This window comes from Gigantopelta aegis, chromosome 2 (assembly GCF_016097555.1).
Source record: "Gigantopelta aegis isolate Gae_Host chromosome 2, Gae_host_genome, whole genome shotgun sequence".
NCBI classification, from domain to species: Eukaryota; Metazoa; Mollusca; class Gastropoda; order Neomphalida; family Peltospiridae; genus Gigantopelta; species Gigantopelta aegis.
Genome location: NC_054700.1, coordinates 17898485 through 17905072, shown reverse-complemented (window position 1 = coordinate 17905072; position 6588 = coordinate 17898485).

The following is a 6588-nucleotide window of genomic DNA, read 5'->3' as shown; positions in this document are numbered from 1 at the left end:
GGCAGACATTCTATAGACGAAAAAATACGATGATTCATGGGACAGCCACGACACTGTTAAAATATCACTTTGACCGTCTTGTGCAGAGATACGATTTTGAAAGTGTAAGTGGTTTATTGTTGGGGCTTGATTCATCAAACTCTCGCAACGTTGCGATCTCGCTGTGCAATACACAGACATCCTGAATGGACGATGTGAAGTTGTTTTAAAGAACTTAAACGAGCTTAAGAGAGCTTTGTGCATTATGCTCCTGGTTTCTATGTTGATACTTTTGGCAACTATTGTTCTCCGCTCTTTTCCCAGCGATTATGGGACATCATGGGACAACGATGCTCATCACTACCTGTGATTTAGCCAACCCATAGAGTTATGTGCTATAAATATTATCTAAGAGTTATTAAACTTATTTACATGTCCATCCATCCATCATGTGTGAACATTATAGTGGTACATTTATTATTTCGTCCCCAAGGCCGTAACAGGGTCGTACCTTGCCTACTATAACCTGGTCATGTCATGTCATGTCATGTCATAGGGTTTTACGTGCACATTCAGAACAAGCTGTTGTAGCGCACGCCTGTCGTGGGCACAAGAGCCGGCCATGACAGGAAAGGTGGGGGGGGGGGGGGAAGGGGAGATGGACCGCCTGCACTGGCAGGTGCAAGGGAGCACCAGCAGCCCGATCAAATCGGTAGCAGGCGGGTGGGGACCTGGTCATGTGCGTCTGCAGGAATTTATACAGGGGGAGGGGGTCTAGACTGTTGCGAGCTAAATTGGGGGGAGGGGGCTACAGGACATTTTCAAATTCAGTAACACCACAAATACCCCAGCCCACAACCGACCCTGGTTGGGTTGCCTGTGCTCTCCTGCATTCAACCGCGGGCGGTCCACTCTACTACGCACCCCCACCTACCCTTTCCTGTCCTGGACGAAGGAGCTGGCGACGAAGGAGGTCGACACCTGCGCTCATGACAGGCCGTAATCCGACAAGACAGTTTTCCATATGCGAGGTTTATGATACCACGCGCGTAGTACAGTACACAGAAAACGAATGCAACAGACGATAAGTTTTATGTTTATCAATACCCGTGATTTCATATTAGCTCGTTTTGTGCGTTCGTTTTCCGCGTACTGCACCCGTTTATTTAACGACGCATTCAATACATTTTAAGGGGGCGAGATGTACTCAGTGGTACGGTGCTCGCTTGATGCGCGGTCGGTTTGAGATCGATCCTCGTCGGTGGGCCCATTAGGCTATTTCTCGCTCCAGCCAATGCACCACGACTGGTACATCAAAGGCCGTGATATGTACTATCCTGTCTATGGGATGGTGCATATAAAAGATCCCTTGCTGCTAATCGAAAAAAGTAACCCATGAAGTGGCGACAGCGGATTTCCTCACTCAATATCTGTGTGGTCCTTAACCATATGTCCGACGCCATATAACCGTAAATAAAATGTATTGAGTGCGGTGTTAAATTAAATAGTTCCTTCCTTCAGCAATATGGTTAAGGACCACGTAGACAAAGAGAGAGGAAACCCGCTGCTGCCACGTCACGCAGTACTCTTTTTCGACAAAACGTACCATGGCCTTTGTTGCACCAGCTGTGGAGCTCTGGCTGGGTCGAGAAGTAGCCCAATGGACCCAGCGACGGAATCGATCCTAGACCGACCGCGCATCAGGCGAGCGCTTTAGTGAACCTTTACCATCGGGCCATCTCCCGCCCCCAATACGGCTTTACGACACGCGAGCTATTCCTAGACCAGAATAAAACAAATTCCATCTAAATAATATATAGAATCTTCGTCAGCAAGAAAACAAAGAGGTCCTTTTTAAACAAAGAAAGCATGTCTTAGTTTACGCCTGGGGCTACACCCCCGCCCCCTCCATGCTAGGCACGGTCCTGTTTAACCTTCATCCATTTCATCTCATATCTTTCTAGTAATTTTAACATTTGTGTCGTAATTGAGCCTAAATAAATATATAGTCTACAGATGACGATAAGCGAACTGCCAATATGCCAGAGTGTAAAAAATTATCTTTTGTCACATAAACAATTTGTTTCCCGCAAATCAGTGTTCTTAATGGCCGTTGAAGTAAGCCAGTTATCAGTTATTATGTATCAAGTGTATGTCCCTTGTGAAATACTTTTCATTTGTCGCTCGCTGAAGCTTTTCATAATTGATAATCATTTCACTCAGAAAATAAATTTAATAATAAATGTTTATGCGTTTATTATCCTTTTAATATAGCTTACTGCTACGGAATCTTTAAAGGAATCTATGCCAAATACAATCTAAGTTTGAAGTGCAACCAACATTAAATATTGCATTAAATATGACAAAAGTTTGTTTGTTTAACGACACCACTAGAGTACATTGATTAATCATCGGCTATTGGTTGTCAAACATTTGGTAATTTTGACATATAGTCTAAGAAAGGAAACCCGCTAAATTTTTCCATTAGTTTTTATATGCACCATCCCACAGACAGGATAGCACATACCACGGCCTTTGATATAGCAGTCGTGGTGCACTGGCTGGAGCGAGAGATAGCCCAAATGGGCCCACCGACGGGGATCGATCCCAGACTGATCGCGCATCAAGCGAGCACTTTACCACTGGGCTACGTCCCGCTCCTTAAATATGACCACGCCTGCCATTGGCGACAGATGTGACAGGACTTGTCATAAAATGTTGTTTCATCTGGCCCGTAAATCCATGTAATTTGATTTGAACTAATATCAATGTACGAAGTATGACTGTGCTTGAAATATATGCGGGATCCTTCTACATTTAGGACGGCATTTTGTTTCTGCGGAATTAGGGTAATGAAGGAGGAAAATGTTTTATTTAACGACGCACTCAACACATTTTATTTACGGTTATATGGCGTCGGACATATGGTTAAGGACCACACAGATATTGAGGGAGGAAACCCGCTGTCGCCACTTCATGGGCTATTCTTTTCGATTAGCAGCAAGGGATCTTTTACATGCACCATCCCATAGCACGAGAAATAGCCCAATAGGCCCACTGACGGAGATCGATCCCAAACCGACCGCGTGTCAAGTAAGCGATACACTGGGATACATCCGGCCCCATAGGATAGTGAAAGACGCGTCCTGTTATATCTGAAAGTAGCAGCTTCATCCCCGACCCACATTCCATTAAACATTTCGGGCCGAATTTACAAAGCCTGTTTATATTCTACACGCGTGTAACTACATACACTTTGAGATTAATTAACCAGTCACATTCGTTCTCTCTCTCTCTGTCCCTCTCTCACACGCTATCTATCCTTTCCCTATCTATCCTCCCTTTCTCTCGCATCCACACTCTCCCGTCTCCTCTTTCTCCCTCTCACACTTCCCTTCCGTTCTTCTCACCCTCTCTGTGTCTCTCTCCGTGTACAGTATCTGTGTCGCTATCTGTCTCTCCGTCGCTCTCTCTCATCTAATTCTAAATAATGTAAAATGCTTAAAGGTAATAACCTGTTCATCCTCTTTACCATCTTCATAATTCAAGGCTAATATTCGTTCCTCGTATTCAGCCTTGATACAATCATGTAGTCAAGATATCGTGCCACAAAATGCTTAAATTTCATTGGATGAGATGAGATCTGATTGCAACGAATCGCAACGCTCCTTATAGATTCCCTCGTTATTGTAAACAAAGATGGCAGCGTCAGCGTCCGTGGTAACGTGTCGTGTTTGTCACGATATGTTAAAAAAAAGGTTTCGGCGGTTAATTTTTGATATTGCTTTCAAGATTGTCACATGTTACCGATGCTGTGATTGGTCAGCGATGTCATCGTGTAAGGGACATAATCGGTGTTACACATTTTCTTCCAATAGAGGGCGCTAATAGTGGATATCAGTAATCTTGACTACATGTATCAAGGCTGAATACGAGGAACGAATATTAGCCTTGATTTATGAAGATGCCTCTTTACCTGTTCATTCTTCTATTTCTTCTCTTTGTTAGTAAATTTGGAAAACGTTATAATCATGTTTTATTTTATTGCTTGTGATAGATTCACATTGTAAAATGTTGGGAGAGGCCTTAGTATAGGCTAATGGCTGTTGGCCAAACCCCAGACCGCTACTGTTTTTGAACGGCAATAAATATTGTTTAAACCAACTACATACATTAACAAGAAAGAAGTGTTTTATTTAACGACGCACTCAACACATTTTATTTACGGTTATATGGCGTCAGACATATGGTTAAGGACCACAAAGATTTGTTTACAGGAAACCCGCTGTCGCCACATAGGCTACTCTTTTACGACAGGCAGCAAGGGATCTTTTATTTGCGCTTCCCACAGGCAGGATAGCACAAACCATGGCCTTTGTTGAACCAGTTATGGATCACTGGTCGGTGCAAGTGGTTTACACCTATCCATTGAGCCTTGCGGAGCACTCACTCAGGGTTTGGAGTCGGTATCTGGATTAAAAATCCCATGCCTCGACTGGGATCCGAACCCAGTACCTACCAGACTGTAGACCGATGGCCTGCCACGACGCCACCGAGGCCGGTCACATACATTAACAATATTTAAACACCCGCGTTTACGAAAACAACGGGCTTCTTAAATTCGGCCCGTCTTTTCGTTTTACAACCTTGGTGCACTGGATGTGTCTGAAGGCTTTTAAGCACTGCCACTGAAAAAGCTGCTAAACAAATCCAAAATACTACACGGCTTGAGCTTGACGAACTTCTTCGTTCATATTAGGTGAATATTTTTCTTTCCTATATCCAATTAAGGTTCAAGCATGCTATCCTTGGCAGATATATAAGCCGTTTCTTCAGAATAGTTAATTTTTAGTTGGAGGTGAAGTCGGTATAGTGGTCTTGCACCTTCCCGGTGTCTGGGATCGATACCCGTCGGTGGGTCCATTGGGCTATTTCTCTTTCCAGCCAGTGTACCACGACTGGTATATCAAAGGCCATGGTATGTGTTATCCTGTCTGAGGGATGATGCATATAAAAGATACCATGCTACTAATCGAAAAAGAATAGCCCATGAAGTGGCGACAGCGAGTTTCCTCTCTCAATATCTGTGTGGTCCTTAACCATATGTCTGACGCCATATAACCGTAAATAAAATGTGTTGAGTGCGTCGTTAAATAAAACATTTCCTTTCCTCTCCTCTCCAGTGAGCCAGTACCGAAATGCGAACCCAGTACATAATAATGAATTATATATCTAGGAATTTTGCTCATGTAATAATCTACATACCACACGCATAGGTGTGTAAAATGTGATTGGCTGGTTTTACCCGACACAAAAACACTGACAGCATAGTATTCTTCGAGTGTAAGCATGATATTCTTTGAGTGTAACCCGTAAATACATTAACGTCAATGAATTAATGGTTATAACACCCCCACCCGCCCCCTAAAAAACCCCACTAACAACAACAAAAGAACCTCAACACAATGTTCAGCAATAGTAAAACAAATACCGTTTCATATTAGATATTTATCATAATCATGTGTATACTAGTATGTGGTCGTCGATTATATATACATAAATACATATATATACACATTTATGAAAATTCAATATATCATCGACGAATTAATATTTTGATATACATAGCACTGCTTTACTTTTAACAAGGTTTTTTTTTTTTAATTTTTTTTTTTAATAGACATGTAAAAACAGTTCCCACACAATCACCGACTATGGATGTACAACACATTTGACGGATGAATACGGTGACCATAGGCGTACGGGCTCCCATTTTTGTAAGGGGGCAGGATACTTTTCCCCCCGAGTTAAACAAAAGTGCCCGAATCTGGATTACAACGTTTATTCATATTAGCATTACTACCACATAGCTATATGTAATAGTGCTGTAAACGAATCGCCACGCATTTTTACATGAGTTACAACTAATATTGTGGGTAAAATAATGAAAATACATGGCGAAAAGTGTTCAGGCCAACTCATTTTTCTCGAATTACTCTATTGTTTTTGCCCGAATTTGAGGATTTTTTCCAGGACTGGGAGGGGGTGTTGCAACTCTTGCCCCCACCCCCACCCGTCTCATACGCTTATGAGCTCGAGTGTCCTCTACCCTCCCCTGTTTATATGTTGGTTTCAAAACAAAAAGTTTGTTTTATTTAACGACGCCACAAGAGCACATTGATTTTTTATCTTATCATCGGCTATTGGACGTCACAAAAAAACGCGGTCGCCACATAGGCTCAAAGCTACACAACTCAGAGCAGGCAAGCGCTACAATTATATTAAAGAGACGGTCCCGAGTTTGTGGCACTGTAACATGTTTCCGACTAAAACAAACTTTTATATGACTAAAATTACATATTAAATATATATCCCTGACATTTCTATGTTTGTGATCTGGGACAATAAAAAGAAAAAAGAAAAAAAGAAGAAAAAAGATGCTAACAACGAAAAAATAAGCCCACAAAATACAACCAACATATTCTTGTTTACAATATCAGTGTCTATATACTAGTATATATAAATACAATGTACCTGGCCTGGTGCTTATAAAACGTTTAGAGTTTAGACTCAAGACTCAATTAGTCTGAGACACTAATGTCATGACAA